The 18,831-nt window shown below is 45.6% G+C and overlaps 1 protein-coding gene across 2 annotated transcripts in view; it reads left to right on the forward strand.

Annotated features, from left to right (window-relative positions):
* The first annotated feature begins 105 nt into the window (after positions 1 to 105).
* The window catches only part of NR2C2 (nuclear receptor subfamily 2 group C member 2), a 72,150-nt gene continuing 53,424 nt past the window's right edge, over positions 106 to 18,831 (forward strand). For both annotated transcript variants that reach the window (XM_032210425.1, XM_032210426.1), the window contains exon 1: positions 106 to 810. The gene's annotated coding sequence lies outside the window, so the exon portion shown is untranslated. The remainder of the gene's footprint in view (positions 811 to 18,831) is intronic.

Consider the following 18,831-nt stretch of genomic DNA (forward strand, 5'->3'; position numbering starts at 1 on the left):
AAGTAGAAAATAGGGACCACCTTTGGTGGGAAGGTAACAGCGTTCCCTGCGTCTAGCCATGCCAGCCACATGAACAGAGACGTTTTCGGACAGCGCTGGCTCTTCGGCTTTGAAACGGAGCTCACCACCGCCCCCTAGAGTCGGGAACGACTAGCACATATGCAAGGGGAACCTTTACTTCCATTAAAGCGAACACGACTTCGCCTGATGCTTTTCTTTAAAGGCAGCATCCCACCCCCGGCTCTTCCCTCCTCCCGATACGCGTAATCTCCTAGCCCTGGCAAGGAGGACACGCTGCTTTCCCGCCTCAAACGATAGGGAGCGCCGGCCGCTATCGAGACCAACGGCTCCTCCACCTTTGGGGACAGTGGGAGGGGACAGAATAAACCGCCGCACGAGAGCTCGAAGCCATCTCCACCTCAGGTAGCCCCTCCTCTCCCCTGGCCCAGCCCCGCCTTATTTAGGCGGAGTGGGGGGGGGAAGAGAGATGGAGGGGGCCGCGACAGGCGTAATGCTGGGAAGAGGAAGCAGGCGAACGCTCCCAGGCGGCAACAGCGGAGAGAAGAGTGCCTGGAGAGGTCACGAACTCTGACCTTTCGCCAAAAGGCACTCGCTTTCCCCTCCCCCCCACCAACATTCCTCCTGTCCCCCACCCCCGCTCCTACGCTAACCCCTTCGGTGCCGCTATCTCCGCCTTCCGCTCCCCCCCTTGGCGGAAGGCGGCGGCCGCGAGGGGGGGGCTAACGAACCAGGCCCAGCGAACCGTTACGAGGAAGCCACAGCCAAGCTAGCTTGGTGCCAAATCCTGAGGTAAAAAAAAAAAGCCGCCTTATGCTTGCAGGCGCCGAGGTTTTCTTTCCGGCACCGCGGCTGAGGCGGGCGGGCAGCAGTGCCGCATGGCGGAGCGTCTGGCGGGCCGCGCGTGTCTCGGTGGGTAAAGAAGCGCTTCTGGCTTGGCGGCTTGGGCGCAGCTCTTTTCTTTGCCGTGGGCGGCTTTTGGGCTGCGAGCCTGCCGCACAGCCGGTCTAACCGCGAGCGAAGAGGAAGGAAGATGGAGTCTGAGCGGGCGGAGGCAGTGGCTTGAACCCGACCCTTTTACCTTTGCCACCGGGAGGGCGGAGGGGAGGGGGCGGCGGGTATTTTGCATACGGGCAGCCCGTCGCCATCTTTGCGGACGTTTCCCCCACCCCACCCGCGTCGCTTAGAACAGTAGCCTGCATGTTTGAGGCGCCCCGCGGCCAAGTGTGAGAAAAGAAAGCGTCGGAGTGAAGAGCCATCAAGGCCGGGGGGGGGGGGGGCAACGACACAAATGGCGGAGCTTCTGGAATTGGCCTCCTGCCAGCTCCGCCATTTTGTGCCTCGCTTAGTTCATGGGAAGCCAATTTGCCCCCCTCCCCGCCGCCGCATTGGGAAGTGGGACCGAACATTGAGCGACGGTGGTGTTCGCCAATAAGCTCTCCGTATTGAGAGAGGTTGGGGCCGAACGTTGATTGATGTTGGTAGTTTCCAATGAACGCCGAGGCAGCTGGTTTCCGTCTTCAGAATGAAAATGAATTGGTTGAAGGGAAAACGTGGGAAAAGGGGAGAGTTTGTGTTTTGAATGTGATCAAGCATCATGAGGAACGGTTTTTGGTCGTGGGTTTAATTGGGATGCGTCCTTTTATTTTATTTTTGTATAGATAGTAATGTTTCCCATGTATCTTTTTGTCATGGAAGTGAATCCCTTGGAATTCAAGATCACGAAATTGAACACAAAATATAGACAGCTCGTGCTGTTACAACCGTTAGTCAGGGAGACAGATAACTTTGTTACTTACGATGGTATTGCTATGTATTTTTAAGAACTGCAAATAACATTTCATCAGAAAATTGATATGGTGAACAAGATAGAAAACACTGCACTCGGTTGAAAACCAATGTAGCATAGGAGTTAAGGTAAAGGGCTACCACGAGAAACCCCAAATTCAAGTTTACAGTTAGCATGGAAGTTGATGCTTTGGACCAGCAAATCTCTTTCATGTTAACATGAAAGTGATGAGAGGGAAAAGATGGAGTGCTATGTGTGTTTCCTTAAGCTCCCATAGCAGAATATAATAAATGACGCTTTTTACTGTTACATATCTTAAAAAAATAAGCCTAGTGAATAATTGGATGAGGAAAACCACCAGAAATTCCCCCTGCAAACTAAACTAGGAGATTGAAAAAACATCCCTGAGAAAGGCAGTGGCAAACTACTTTAATGCATTGCCAAAAAGGGGGAGGGGGTGTATCTTTGAAGTCACCAGAACTTGAGCTGAACAAAGAGATCTTGTTTTATTGCAATATTAGGCACAATGCTCTTACCAAAATAATATGTATATGAAAATATATGCTAATTTATATTATTTGTTTCTCATATTAATGTTACTGATCATTTTGTGCTAGTGTAATTATGATTATATTTTAAGCATGTAATTGAATAAAACATTAAATGCCATCTACTCCAGTGCTCATTTTAAATCATTCCTTCATTTTCTTCCCGTTAGTGAACCTAAATTTTCTTATGTGAACATAATAACAAGGCTTATTTCTCTTAGAATAAATGGCCTTGAATAAAGAACTTGAAATGTAAAATGCAAATTATTAACGTTATTACAGTCTGCTTTGCTGATGGTTCTAGTGGAAATGTTACCTGCATATGCAAATGTATACAAATGAAATGGACTTGAATAAAGCAATACAAGCTTTCCAATGCTTTGACTACACTTTGCAGGACATCTCTTTCATATACTTTTCAACTTTTAAGTTTTAGAAACAGTTTCCTCTAGGACAGTGATGGGCAACCTTTTTGGCGTGGTGTGTCAAAAATCGGCAAAAAACCGAGCATAACTCGCGTTGTGTGTCACTTCGACAAAAACATAATTTTGCGCAATTTATAGTTTAAACTACAAAAATGTATAATTGCAATATATAATTGTATTTAATAAACCAAAACAAATTATTTAACATACCTGCTTAGTAACTTCTTTGTTAAGCGCTTTTGCATGCTGAGCTATGGAGTGAGCAATGCTCAAACTTGCAGAGTTTAAATTTGTAGAGCCTTTCATAAATTTAAGGATGGAGTTAGATTGGCTCTTATAAAGGTGTAGCTTCCTGGAAATGTATTCCCTCCTTTCATCCTCACTTTTTTCCAAGAGCTGGGAATGATTAGTTTCAAAATGTCTATTTATATTCCACGTTCTGCTTACTACCGTTTCAGTACATAGAACGCAAAATGATCTGCCATTTTTTTCTATAATGCCATACATCTCGCTCCATGTCTCTTGAAAGTGGCCACTGCCACTACCACTCCCTTTACTTAACCTTTGTTTTTATTTTTTGGGTGCTCCATCAGTGGGCCAGTGACAGCAGATAGAATTATAGATAGCCAATTAGGGGTTAACTAGCCTAACAAGCTAACACAACCTCCCCCTCACTTATCTCAGTTATTGTGGGCAATTACAAGTCCATGGCACCCCAATAGTTGCTGCTAATGGTGCTCACAGTTCCCGTTGGCACTCCGCTGTTCCCTGCTGTGGTGCGGTCGTAACCGACAGTCCCAGGAGTAGACTCTCTGTGCCGGCCTGACTGGAGAGAGGCGCGCACTGTTCCCGCGCTCCTCTCCTGCGGGTCCTCCCTCGCCGCGCTGATGACGTGTGTGCGCACGGCACGCACGCCTTACCAGCAGCCCCTGCGCTCAGAAAGGGGCGGTGGTGATACAGTAAGTGAGTGTGGGTGGGGGAGATCACACGTCCCGCCCCCCCCCGTTCCTCCAGCACAGATTCTTTCATCCTCGGCGGCCGTGCAGGAGCCGAGGATGAATCGCATGAAATCCTATGCGTGTCACCCCAAATGGCTACGCGTGTCAGCACTGACACGCGTGTCATAGGTTCGCCATCACTGCTCTAGGAACAGTTAATTTCTATTTTCAGTTTCTTTGCAGAACAAATTGGACCAAGTAGTTTATACTGTCTGTGTTTGCACACGTCGTTTAGCCATGCTTTATTCTATTAATCCAAATTTCATTCCTTCCTTTATAGGCAATTCTGTTCAGTCTTGATTGTGAGGGGGAAGACAGGTTTTTCTATAGGTCTCTCTGTAGAGTACTATAGGATTCACAACTATTCCTCCTGTTTAATATCTGTACAGAATTGCTGGTTGAGGTCACTTGTCAGTTCAGTCTGGTATTAACAATATGGAAATGATAATTCCCAGTTGCATCTTTCAATCCTGGTGCCAACCAACTGATACTTCTGAGGTCTTGGATGGATGGGAATAAATTGATTTCATTTCATCTTACCAAGACCATATGGCTATGGGTTCACCCACAAAACCGCACCCGACTAAACCGCGTTGCTGACGTCATCAACAGGGCAACAAAAGCGCGGAGACAGAAGCACGCTGTAAACCCTAAACCTAAAATTAACCCCTAAACCTAACCCCCCTAAACCTAACCCTTAACCTAACCCTAACCCTTAACCTAACACTAAACCTAACACTAACCCTTAACCTAACACTAAACCTAACCCTTACCTTAAGTTGAATCGGCTTGCTTTCAAAGCGCTATTTAAAGCGCCCTTCTTTCTCCGCGCTAGCTGTTGTCGCCCTGTTGATGACGTCAGCGACGCGGTTTAATCGGGCGCAGTTTAGTCGAGCGCGGTTTTGATGGGTCACGATGGCTATGAATATTGAAGATCCCAGAACCAGGGATTTTCCATTTTTAGCCCTAGATGGGGTTGCACGTCCCCATTTCCAAGTGATCTATATTCAAAGATGTTCTTGACTCACAGTTCCTGCTCAGAGACCCTTCAAAGAGCCACTTATACAGTACTTTGCAAAGGTTTTAGGCAGGCGTGAAAAAATGCTGTAAACAAAGAATGCTTTTAGACATATACATAATGATTGTTTATTTTTGTCAATTTTCAAAATGCAAAGTGAGCGAACAAAAGAAAAATCTAAATCAGATCAATATTTGGTGTGACCACCCTTTGCCTTCAAACCAGCATCAATTCTCAGAGGTACACTTGCACAAAGTCAGGGATTTTGAAGGATTATAGTCAGGTGTATGATCAACCAATTATACCAAACAGGTGGTAATGAGCATCAATGTCACATGTAGGTTGAAACCCAGTCATGAACAAACAGAAGCAGCTGCATGGGAGGCTTAAAACTGGGTGAGGAACAGCCAAACTCTGCTATCAAGGTGAGATTGTGAAAGACAGTTTCATGTCATGGCAAGATTGAGCACAGCAATAAGACACAAAGTAGTTATACTGCATCAACAAGGTCTCTCCAAGACAAAGATTTCAAAGCAGACTGGGGTTTCAAGATGTGCTGTTCAAGCTCTTTTGAAGAAGCACAAAGAAAAGTTGAGGATCGTAGACTCAGTGGTCGGCCAAGGAAACTTAGTGCAGCAGATGAAAGACACATCAAGGTTATTACCCTTCGAAATCGGAAGATGTCCAGCAGTGCCGTTAGCTCAGAACTGGCAGAAATCAGTGAGACCCAGGTACACCCATCTATTGTCCGAAGAAGTCTGGCAAGAAGTGGTCTTCATGGAAGAGTTGCAGCCAAAAAGCCATACCCTGACGTGGGACTAAAGTATGCACGAAAACATAGGAACTGGGGTGCAGAAAAATGGCAGCAGGCGCTCTGGACTGATGAGTCAAAATTTGAAATATTTGGCTGTAGCAGAAGGCAGTTTCTTCGTCGAAGGGCTGGAGAGCGGTACAATAATGAGTGTCTGCAGGCAACAGTGAAGCATGGTGGAGGTTCCTTGAACCTTTGGGGATGCATTTCTGCAAATGGAGTTGAAGATTTGGTCAGGATTAATGGTGTTCTAAATGCTGAGAAATACAGGCAGATACTTATCCATCATGCAATACCATCAGGGAGGCGTATGATTGGCTCCAAATTTATTCTGCAGCAGGACAAGCATACAGCCAAAGTCATTAAGAACTATCCAGCGTAAAGAAAAACAAGAAAGCATTCCAAAATTAAGTTTTTTAGCCTGACTAAACAGGCAAAAGAAATTTGCAAAAGCAGATATTGCCTATGTTTTGCCAAATGTTTACTAAAATCATTTTATTTACCTGGCAAATTGAAACAAAAGCACAAACAGGATAATGGGTTTATGATTAAGCAAGTTTGTGTGTGATGTTTGTACTTGATTTTATTTATTTATATCCCACCTTTATTTATACAAATAACACAAGGCAGTAAACATCAAATATAACCCATTTTAGCCACAACAATCCGGTGAAGTGAATATGGCTGAGAGAGTGTGACTGGCCCAAGGTTACAAAGCTGGCTTTTATGGCTGAGGCGGGACTAGAACTTACGGGTCCCCGTTTCTAGCCTGGTGTCTTAACACTATAGTCATTTGTTTGATATAGTTTCTTTGAGACTGTTTAAAACTTTAGACAAGTCCCTGCAGTTTTCCTGTTGAGGCTTTTCAGATGTGATTTATCATTCCCTCCTTCCTAGGGTTGAGTGTGACTCCAGTCACAGGTCATCCAGCTGGCTTCTTGCCCAAGGTGGGACTAGAACCTATAGTTTCTAGCCTGATACCTTAACCACTACAACAAACTGGTTCTCACAGTAGCCTAATCCTACATAAATCCATTCTTGTTTTAGATTTATAGCTGCCTCTATATCTGACAGTATTAAATTCTGCAGTGTAACAGTAAACAAAATTTACTTCTACTGGTTCTAAATCTCTCTTCATGTTGTTTTTCTTAATGACTCCATATCCTAATACAGTACAGTGAAAATGGAAGGCATGCTTCTCTCTCACACTTCGTCTCACAAACAGTCGGGACATTTTGGGGAAATAAAGAGGCTAAAGCAGGAGTGGGAAACTGGCTCATTTAGCGATGGATTTCAGAATCCAGAATTCCTGAGCCAGCCATGCTCTGGGAGTTGAAGTCCACAGGTCATAATGTTGCTGTAAAGGGGCATAGTTGACTCCTGGGCCAAAGGGAGCTGATCCTTTTTGTTGTAATTTGCAAAATACAGGTAGTCCCTGACTTAAGACCAGACATTTTACAATCTTTCAAAGTTGCAACTGCCATGGAACAAATGTTTTACAACCTGTAAAGCACTCCATCTGTAGTAGATGATTGTGCTCCTCCATGGTTCTTTGATCACATGTCAGGTAGGTCAGCTTTATGACCAATCGCAGCATTCTGCAATCATGTGACCATGATTCATCAGACTGGTGTTTTGCCAATTTCTGACAAAAATGCTCATTCAAATGAATGCGTTTGCTTAATGGTTACTACAGAAAAGGCTGGAAAATTAATCACAGTCACATGGGTGCTTCAGTTAGCGTACCTTACAACTGGATTTCCGGTCCCAATTATTGTTATAAGTTAAGGACTACTTGTAACAACAACTATATATTTATTCCAGCAGTGTAAAAGTTTCTAGAATATTGTGCATTGGCACAAAGGTGAGTGACCATTACAGGGGTAATTAAATTGTTTATCTTTGGGATAAACAGAAATTTGAACCGCAATTAGTATTAATGCTACACAAACCTTAGTGTACTGTGCAGCTATAGTGAGTCCTAAGCTTGATTTTTCCTGAACTATTTATTTTTAATAATATATTCATATTCCATATAAATACAAATAACTATTATCAAGAGATCTCTGATATCGACATAATGACTACATTTATAAAGCCCCAATTTAATAATTTTTTATTTTAAAAAATCACAAGTATAGCAGATTATAACGTTCCAATAAAAATGTTTAGAACAATCATGTTTAAATATGTGCAGCCATAAACCATTACATAATATTTATAACATCTTTGTTCAGTTACAATTATGCATAAAAGTAATTATTCTCAGTAATAAAAATGATAAAATTTCTAATTTTATTGTGCCTGATAGAAGTTACTGGCATCCCTCCAAACAGGTTCTCTAATGATCTTTCACTCTGGCAACCAATATGGAGATGCTGGCTCAGCAAATAGTGGAGACACAGCAGGTGGCTGAGATGCGTGATGGATAATATTACAGTATTTTCAGTTCATTTCTAAAAAGAAAATACTGTTTCCAACTAATTAGTTCTAAAGTAGCAATTATTTATATTACAATGATTATTACTTCATAAAATATAAAGGCATTCCTTTTGTATTAATAGACATTTTTAATATGGACAAAATGTCCATTAAGAGATTTGAAAAACGTGTCCATCCCAATCTTTTTAATGCAGCTTGCCAGAAAGGCTGCTGGGTAAAAGACAGAGGCTACATTTAAGTTTTCAACCATATTCCAGGCCTTTTGTTTTTCTTGTAGCAACCTTAGTTAAAAACAAATAAAAACTTTTAGACATGAGCAATAAGCCTTCAAAACCTTTCTAAATCAAAATATTCGCTTTTTTTTGTCCTTGAGGCACTATAACACAAGTTGTTCTCTGCTGTCAGTTGCAAATTATAAGATTATAGTTGACTCATTCCCAGATCATAAAAACTGTTAGGGTCATGAATCAGATTAATAAAGATGTGTATGTCATATAGTCTGTTTGTCAGCCTCTGTTTCGCTATTTGCTTTCGGCTGCCATTGAAACGGAGTTGCGGGGCTGGTATTTGGGAGGTGGAGTTTAAGTACAGGAGAGATTGTAAAAAGGGGTTTTTGGTCTCACCATCTACTGCGCTTGTTGGAGACAGTGCTTGGTGTTGGTCAAGGCCAACCGTCCTGCATATCAACCTGATGATGCTCCTTGAAGATGGAACTCACATGACACCTAAGGGATTTGCAGATTGGACAGTGGGATGAGGGTTACCAGGGGGAAGGGGTTGGTCACATATTGATATGTATGATTTCGGCGCTTTTGCCTCAGATCTTGCTGTGCTTAGCTGCTATCTTTTCATAGCCAGTAAAAGTACTCTTAATTCTGCAAAATTGAGTTAAGTGGTTTCTTTCTTGGTTGCTGCAGGAGGCCGGCTTGACACTGTTGCCTCATACTTCTGGCAGAAAATTGTAGAGAACATTTGCACATGTTTTCTCCTTACAAAAACTGAATAGAATTGGCAACTTATAATTATATATCTTAGTTTTGTTTACTTTACAATAATTCTTACCTGGCTTTTTAAAAAAATAAATGAAACTTATATAATAATTGCAGATAATCCTTGTGATATCTGTGGTTTTGAATATTTGTGGTATAATAAGTTTTACAAGAAGATTATAGAGGTCATAAAAGAAACAAGCATGTTGGTATGCTAATTGTAAAGAATTTGAACAAAGCTTTCCAGTTTAGTTTAGTTTTTTTTAATTAGGTAATTTTATTATTAGATTGCGGAATGTTAAATACATCCTAATTTCAAATACACATTGACAATGTACTTTTAAATATATCCCTATTTTTAAATATAATTAATTTCAACAAACCATTGACAGGGAGAGTCATTTTGAATGTGAGTTCTAGTTCTGCCTTAAGCATGAAATCCAGCTGGGTGACCTTAGGCCTGTCAGTCATTTTCTCTCAGACTAATCCACCTCACAGAGTTGTTATGAGGAAAATAGGAAGAGGAAGGAGTATTGGGTATGTTCACCACCTTGAGTTATTTATAAAAAAGATATTTTTTTTAAAAGTGTGGAATTAACTTCCAAATGGGTATCCAGTTATGTAGGGTCTATATAGCAAGACAAGTAAATGAATATATCACTGAAATGAAAATTCTGCACAAACAATGCTTATTAATGATTTACTAACAGGCTGAAGTAATGGATGGGGTACTATACTGTTCTTGGTCCTATTTTGTTGTTATTGTTAATGAGTTGAGAGGCAAAATAAAGAGAATGCTCATTAACACTGCAAATAATGCAAAACTGAAGAGAATAATAATGTTATATAAGATGAATATAATTTTAAATGCTCTTGATGTGTCAGAGAAATGGGCTGAGAAAAAAACAGAATTAAATTTAATAGAAATCCAAATATAAGGAAAGAAATGAACTTCATGGTTTGTTATGAAAATGATTTAGGGATAGTAGTTGGTTGCAACCTGCATATGAGCAGAAGCAGAAGTGGGTTGGGCCTGGTTCGGGCGAACTGGTATTAGTGGTGGTGGGAGACTCCGCCCATCCACCCGAATGCTTCTGTGCATGCACAGAAGCGTTGTGCAAGCACGAGCGAATTGATAGTGCCAGGATTTGGAACCCACCTCTGAGCAGAAGGATATGACTGCAGCAAAGGCAGGCACAATTTTAGTCTACATCAATAGAAACATAGCTTGTGTAGCATTTTGAGAATACTTCTGCTATATTGTACATTGTTCAGACCTCAAGAATTGTTGCCCTGTTCCGCATTCCACAGTGCAAGCAGTATTCAGACATTGGAAAAGGTACAACTGTAGAAAAGCAGCCCAGATGATAAAGAGTATTACAAGAAATTTAAAATGTTGAAAAGAGAAGACTGAGGGGGAATTGACACAATTCAAGTACACAAAAGGATGCCTTAAAGGGGTTGAAATTTTCTTTTGCTATTTATTTATTTAACACATTTCTTAACTGCACATCTCCCTCAGATGGGCTTTGGGTGGTGTACATTTAATCAATACAATTAAAAGTTTAAAAAAATTTAAGATTTTTTTAAAAAAATAAAACAACACTGTAAAATTACAAAAGATGTAGAATTCCAAGATGGGGAGGTTAGCAGTTAACACAGGCAGGGTGTGTGTGTTTCTCATGGGGCCAATTAACTCATGGTAATGTGGGTCCTTGTGCCCCTACGCCAAGGAAACAGTCGTTTCCATCCTTTTATGGAAGGCCAAAAGATTGGGGGCTTTCCTCACATATGAGGGCAAGATGTTCTAAAAGCAGGGGCAGCATCAGAAAAGGCTCTCTTCCTAGACCCTGTCAGTTGAAATTCTTTGGCTGACGAGATCAGTAGCATGTGTTCCGTATCTGAATTAGTGGGACTGGCTGATGTAATGAGGTGAAGCAGTTCTGTAGGTAACCTGGCATTATGTAAGACTTTATAGGTAATATCACCTTGAATTGGACCCACAGGTAAATTGGCACCAGTGCAGTTAGTTTGTGTAGCAGATGTGTTATGCGCTCTTCTCTGGACATCCAGTATGCTCATGTGGTTGCATTCTACACACATGTTGAAGCTTCCAGAAACTTTTTAAGGGTAATCCCATAAAAAGCGGATTGTAGTCAATCCAATCGGGAGATGACCAGGGCATGAGTGACCAAGCAGAGGACCTCCCTCTCCATGAAGGGGCGTATCCAGTATACAACACGAAGTTGGGAAAAGACCCAACTTCTGGCTGCTGTGGAGCCAAGAGGACATCCAAGTTACCCAGCAATTCTTTCTGAGGTAGTGCAACCCCATCAGGACCAACAATGATAAATTCCTGAACACAGCCACTCTATCTTACTTGGGTTCAATTGCAATCTTTATCCCTCATCCAGATCCCCTACAGCCTCCAGGCACACAAAAGGGTGTCCACTGCATCACGTTTGATCTTAATAAATTGAGCTTTATTTCAACAAGTATGAATGCTTGCTGGCATTTATTGATAAGCCAATACTTCATATCCAAAAGCCACTCACCTCCATTATTTTATTTATACATATGGGAGACATTTTATTGCATAGTTAGTTTATTCTTTCGGCATTTTGCTTATGTAGAGGAGCATGCCTTCTAAAAAGGTTTCCTGCTGAATTCCAAACTTCAACATACAAAGAAAGGTCAAAATTTATTTTCTTTTGTCTCAAATTGCAAGACTCGTATGGATTCAGATCCTAGGAACGCAGGCTCTGATTGTTAGGAAAAAACTTCTTAAGAATAGTCTAGCATTGGAACCAGTTACCTAATAAATAGCAAGTTTCTGTTCCATGCATATGTTCAGAAATTAAGCAGCCATTCTGTCAAGGCTACTGTAAAATGAGTTTCTGTAGAGTCAAGAATTAGATATGACAGCCAAAAACATTTCTTGCAACTTTATATGACATATTCATTTTATGCATTTTGCTATGAATATACTCAAATGCGTAATAAGAAAATTAACATTGCAAAAAAAATCCATCTAAACAAAGCAAATTTGTAAGAAAAAATTATAGGTGCTGGTATAAAATATACTTGATTTAGCAGACTTCAGTGGAAACAATTCAAATGGACTTCATGTGCAAATAAGAGTAGTTATTGATTTATAACTGGTCAGTTTGCAACTGTTTGAAATTATGATAGACTTCTCCAGATCCACTAATGACTCAGATAAAGTTAAAGATAAAATTCATACACCAGTCCCCCATCACGTGATTGAATTCTGGGTGATCAGCAATTTGCCTGTTTATAGTCATTTGTAGCATCCCGTGGTCACATGACCACTGACAAGCCTGTGCTTTTCCTGTGCACCGCTTGGAGAGTCCAAGCAATGGGTTAATTCAGTCTGGTTGCCCTAGGACTGAGGAAACTTTTTCATTGGCCACGCCTCCTGGTGTAGCTAATCCCCAGAATTTTTCCTCAGTCTGCCCGTTTGGATTGTTTTCTATGAGCTCCAGCTGAATTAATTCTTTTTGGCTTGGACTCTCCTATTCAATTGACTTTTTCCCTCATATTTTTCCTCCCTTCCTACTTTCTTTCAATTCCTTTCGTTTGGTACGATTTTCTTTCTTCATCATGAATCTTGGAGGCCAGGAGGTAGGCGTGATGGTGGGGGGGGGTGCTCCATTGCTGTGCTGCTTTGGTCAGCTTCGAAGGCCTGCCGATTGCTTTTAAAAAGCGTGGCAATCAGCAGCAAGGCTTTTTAGCGGTCCCAGCGACTCCCTGTTAGATCCCCTTTGTTTTCGGTGAGTTTTTTTGCCAAGGTGGCGCAGTGGTTAAATGCAGCACTGCAGGCTACTGCTAGATCAGCAGTTCAGCGGTTCAAATCTCACCGGCTCAGGGTTGACTCAGCCTTCCATCCTTCCGAGGTGGGTAAAATGAGGACCCAGATTGTTGGGGGCAATATGCTGACTCTCTGTAAACCGCTTAGAGAGGGCTGAAAGCCCTATGAAGCGGTATATAAGTCTATTGCTATTGCTATTCTCGCCCCCACTCATAGCCAGCGTACCGTGGAGGAGCGTGCGATTGCCGTTTACCAACGCGGTCGCCACTTTTGCCTCCTAATTTTCCCACGCTGCAGCAGCGGCCATTTTGAGAGGTGGTTTTCGCGCCCTTTTCCTAATGGCCATAGCTGTTCAGCCACGCTTCAGCGGGAGGCCACAGGGTGGGCAGGGACCTAGTCCGGACCTCCGGCTGGGTTTCTGCCACCCACACCGAGCATGAGGCAGTGCTAGTGCCTTGGTCACTGGTGGCCTTTGCACCGGCACGGGGAGAGTTCCTTACCTTTTTTTAAAAAAATTGTCTTTGTCTTTGGCCTGGCTCTCCCTGCTCTCCTGCTCGGCCTTGTAGTCTCGGCTGCAGTCCCTGATCATCTCCTACACCAGTGGCTGCAGAAGAATCTGCCCCCTTCCACCTGGATTTTGCCCTTACTGTGTAGCATTAAGCACAACTGTAATATGTCATCTTTCCTTTTTTATACATATTGTTCTCATGGTTCTTCTCTGCTCTTTTCCAGCATAGCCAGCCAGAGCCTCAGGTCCTCCTGCCATCTACTTGCACTTGACACACCAGCTTGTGAGGTCATTGACCATAGAGCTACCCAGCCCATCAGGTTCCTCAGATGGTAGACCAGGCCCTTCCCAGGCCCCTAGCAAGGGATCTTCCTCTACTAAGGGTGGTGGGTCTGGCAAAGGCAGGGCGGCTATCCAGGACAACCAGCCTCCCAAGGCCCCATCTGTGGCCGAGACTAGAGACACTGAAAGGCGCCAACGGGCACTTGACAAACAGTTTGAGAAGGCCCGGCGCCAGGCTGCGAAGGAATCTCCCCAGGCCAACCTTTCTGGGGACTCCTTTGTTCTCCCTCTTCCAAGGGGTGATCCTCTGTCCTTAATTGCTGAGGAGATGGAGTCCCGGGACTTATCTCCTGACAGGTCACTGGTGGAGCCGGTTTCCCCGGCCCCTCTTGGATGTCTCAACAGGTCCCCTCCCCGAGGGCCCTACCCGGGGTGGTTCGCCTGGATGTCTTCCCACCCACTTGGGGGGATCCATTGAACATGACCCCAAGTCAGACCAGGAGCCTGAGCTCTCTGCCCACATGCAGGTCGTAGTTGCCCGTGCCATTGCCAAGGGCATCACGGAGGGCATGCAAAAACATGACCAGCCTTCAGTTACTCCCAGCACCTCTCAGTCCAACCAGAGCGCTCCTCCCCCAGCTAACGGGTTCGTCACCCCTCCTTGGAATCATCGGTGGTTAGCAAGGCTTCCGCCCTGGAGGACCCTGACCAGGAGGAACAGGAGCTCTCAGAGGACGAGGATCCCCTCCCCTCAACGCTCCTGCCTTTTCAGGGCTTTTTAAGCCCAGTCTCTTGAAGTCTATTTTACATAAAGCTAAGACCACTACCTGGGTTGGGATTAAGCCCAAACCAGCGCAAAGTCCTGCTGACTCAGCTCCAGTCAATCCAAACGCGAGCATGTTTGATGTCCCAGCTCCCCAGCAGGAACTTGTCCCAGTCCCTGGGTTATTCTTAGATGTTAGATGTCATTCAATGACAGCGGGCCCAACCGGCCACACTGGCCTCTCCCAGCGGTGGGGATAAGTTGTACACAATGGAACCCGCCCTGGAGGATATCCTGGTCCTTCCGACCGTGGACCCTCCCATAGTGGCCCTTACCTCCAATTCAACTTTCCCTGCAGATCTGCTGGTGGGCCTTAAAGCGGAGGACAAAAAGGCGGAGAGAGCTTGTCACAAGACACACCTTGCGGCTGCTTGGGCCATCAAGGCATCTTCCTCCACATCCTTCTTCAATAGGGCCTCCGTCATCTGGCTGCGTGAACTGCAGGCCAAGCTCCCGGCAGGAGACTTCCGTCTCCATCAGGACATATCCAAGATTATTGCAGCATCCCAGTATGCAGCCAATGCCTCCCTCAATGCCACGAAATTCGCATCCAGGGCGCTGGCATTCAATGTAACTTCCCATCACCTGATATGGCTCCGCCATTGGCAGGCGGATCAGAAAAATAAATGGAAATTGGCTTCTGCCCCATTCAAGGGGTCCAAATTGTTTGGGGAGGTCCTGGATCCCTTCCTCATTGAGTCTAAGGACAAGCGGAAAGTCCTGCCTTGTCAAAGAAGCAGGACCACAAGAACACCCCTTACACCAGAAGGCAGTCCTTTTGTCCCTCTGAGGCGTCTACCTCCTCCTTCTCTCCCCACACCAGACCGACCGGCCAATCGGGGGGTAGGGCTCAGGACAGACCATCCTTTCGGAACAGGGCCAGGCAGCAGTTCGGGTACCATAAGTACAACCATGGCGGGCCTCCAATAGGCCTTTCCGCAAGTTCAAGTGACTACCCCAACTCATCGCCCATAGGGGGTTGGCTCCAGCTGTTCGCCTCCCATTGGGCCCAGACCACGGAGGACGCATGGGTCATCCAGATTGTCAGGGAGGGATTCTCCCTGGAGTTCCTATCCCTTCTGCCTCGGAACTTCATCTGCTGCCCCACTCCCTCCTGTCCCCTCAAGAGGGAACTCATGAACCAGGAGGTCCTCCACCTCCTGGAGATAAATGCGATAGAACAGGTGCCCCCCGACCAGGAGGGGAAGGGGTTTTACTCCATCCTTTTCCTGGTACCCAAGAACCTGGATGGGTGGAGGGCCATCTTGGATCTCAAGAATCCCAACAGGCACATCACCTATCGGAGATTCAAGATGCAGTCCCTCCAGTTTATCCTGGCGGGGATCCGCCAGGGAGACCTCACATCTATCGACCTAAAGGAGGCCTATCTCCACATCCATATCTTCCCTCAACACAGGAGGTTTCTGTGTTTCTTTTATGCTGGCTGATACTTCCTATACAGGGCCCTCCCATTCAGCCTGTCGTCGGCACTCAGGACCTTCACGAAGGTCCTGGCAGTAGTCGCGGCTCAACTCAGGCACAGATGCATACGGCTCCAATGCTACCTGGACAGCATCCTCATCCAGTCGTCGTCCAGGCAGCAGGCCTTGCAAGACCTCCGCATCACCATGAGGGCTCTCAGGGGTCATGGGTTTTCCCTAAACCTAGAGAAAAGTCACTTCACCCCAACCACCAAGCTCACCCACCTGGGGGCGGTGATAGATACCTTGTTGTGCAGGCTGTTCCTTTCCCGGGACAGGTTGGACAGCCTAATAGCCATGACCCACAAGGTGTTGCAGTCGCAGCTGCTGGGGAGAATGATTTCATGCATATCGATCATTCCCTGGGCCCGACTCCACTCCAGGGCACTACAATGGCTTCTCCTGCTGCACCAGAGAGCCAACAGGAACAACTCACCCTTGATGGTACACGTCCCTCCGTCGGTGAAGAGGTCCCTCCGGTGAGGGAAGTCATCAGCTCTCCTCAAAGGTCATCTGTTCAAAGAGCCCACCAGGTTGGTCATCACAACAGACGCCAGTCTCGCCGGCTGGGGAACAGACATGGGACATCTCGTAGTTCAAGGCAAGTGGTCCCCAGCAGAGGCATCCTCCAGCATCAACTTCTTGGAGCTGCGGGCTGTGAGGCTGGCCCTCCGACATTTTCACCAGTCCATCTGGCATCACCACGTGCTCTTGATGACGGACAATGTGGCCACAAAGGCGCACATCAACCGCCAGGGTGGCACCAGGTCCAAGAAACCTATGATGGAAGTGGAAACCCTGGGCCGCTGGGCGGAACATCATCTAGTGTCCATACATTCCGACCACATCTCGGGAGTGGACAACACCCAAGTGGACTGGCTGAGCAGGACCACCATAGACTCCGCGGAGTGGTGGGCTCTGTTCCACCAACTGTCCCACAGGTTTGGCACCCCAGTAATCGACCTCTTTGCCATCAGGGACAACACGCACCTCCAGCGGTTCTTCTCCCGCTTCCATTCCCTAGGGTCGGAGGGGACAGACGCTCTCCGGTGCAGCTGGCCCCGGAGCCTGCTATATGCCTTTCCTCCTCTCCCTCTCCTTCCACAAGTACTCAACAAAGTCGCAGAAAGGGCAGAGGTGGTCCTTGTGGCCCCTCACTGGCCCCGGAGGTTGTGGTTCGCCGACCTTGTCAGCCTGTCAGTGTCCCCTCCAGATCAGGTCTCCCTCAGCCAAGGGGCCATTGTCCACCCAGAACCCCAGTGGCTCTAGCTGGCTGTCTGGTACTTGAGGGGGACCTGAGGGGCGAGGGTTTGTCGGAAGAGGTGGTACGCACTATTCAGGCTGCTAGGCACCCTTCAGCGACAAGAATCTATGACTCTTCCTGGGCTGCCTTTGCCAAGTGGTGTGACGGTTTGCAACTTGACCCGGTCACTGCTCCTGTATTCCACGTTTTGGATTTCCTACAAGGGGACCTCGAGAAGGGCCTCGCCCCAAATACGATCCGTTGACAGGTAGCGGCCTTGTCCGCCGTTTGATCCGGCAATCCCAATCTGTCCCTCAACAGGATTCCCAGAGTGCGCTGTTTTCTCAAGGGCGCTTCCAACTTATGCCCTCCTACAGTCCACCGTTATCCCACCTGGCAACTATCAGTGGTTCTACAGGCACTCACTTCTCCACCTTTTGAACCTATTCGTACCTCATCTCTGCGCCATCTTACCTTGAAAACGGCCTTCCCCAATGCCATAACATCTGCGAGACACATTTCGGAGCTGGCAGCCCTGTCTGTCTGATAGGGCCTGTGTGTTATTCATCCTGACAGGGTTGTCTTGCACCTAGATCCGGCTTTCATCCCTAAAGTTAATACTTGGTTCCACAGAGCACAGGAAAACATCCTACCTAACTTTTGTCCACGTCCCTCTCATCCTAGGGAGCACACCTGGCATAAGTTGGACGTCAGGCGGGCCCTGCGGATCTACATCAACCGCACTGTGGACTTCCGCAAATCAGAGGGTCTCTTCATTTCATTCCAGCCTGGTTCCTTGGGCAAAAACGTCTTGTCGTCCATGGTAGATAGATAGCTGAGGGCGTGCATCGCTGCTGCCTACCAGAACCAGTCCAGAGCAGTGCCTCGACACATTACCGCCCATTCTCCAAGAAGTGCGGCCACCTCGACGGCCTGGGCCACCCAGGCCTCAATTGACGACATCTGCAGGGCGGCCACTTGGTCTTTGCTATCATCCTTTGTCAAGAACTATAAGTTGGACATGTTTGCCTCGGCTGAGGCCTCCTTTGGCAGGAGGGTGCTCCAGGCGTTTGTGCCCACGACCGAATCCTGGGACTATCCTTCTGCCCGCCAGATGGACCATAACTTGGGTATGTTCTGTTGCTTGGACTCTCCAAGCATTGCACAGGAAAAAGACCATTGGCTTACCTGAAGCAGTGATGGGCAACCTTTTTGGCGTGGTGTGTCAAAAATCGGCAAAAAACCGAGCATAACTCGCGTTGTGTGTCACTTCGACAAAAACATAATTTTGCGCAATTTATAGTTTAAACTACAAAAATGTATAATTGCAATATATAATTGTATTTAATAAACCAAAAACAAATTATTTAACATACCTGCTTAGTAACTTCTTTGTTAAGCGCTTTTGCATGCTGAGCTATGGAGTGAGCAATGCTCAAACTTGCAGAGTTTAAATTTGTAGAGCCTTTCATAAATTTAAGGATGGAGTTAGATTGGCTCTTATAAAGGTGTAGCTTCCTGGAAATGTATTCCCTCCTTTCATCCTCACTTTTTTCCAAGAGCTGGGAATGATTAGTTTCAAAATGTCTATTTATATTCCACGATCTGCTTACTACCGTTTCAG

This window comes from Thamnophis elegans, chromosome 2, assembly GCF_009769535.1.
Source record: "Thamnophis elegans isolate rThaEle1 chromosome 2, rThaEle1.pri, whole genome shotgun sequence".
NCBI classification, from domain to species: Eukaryota; Metazoa; Chordata; class Lepidosauria; order Squamata; family Colubridae; genus Thamnophis; species Thamnophis elegans.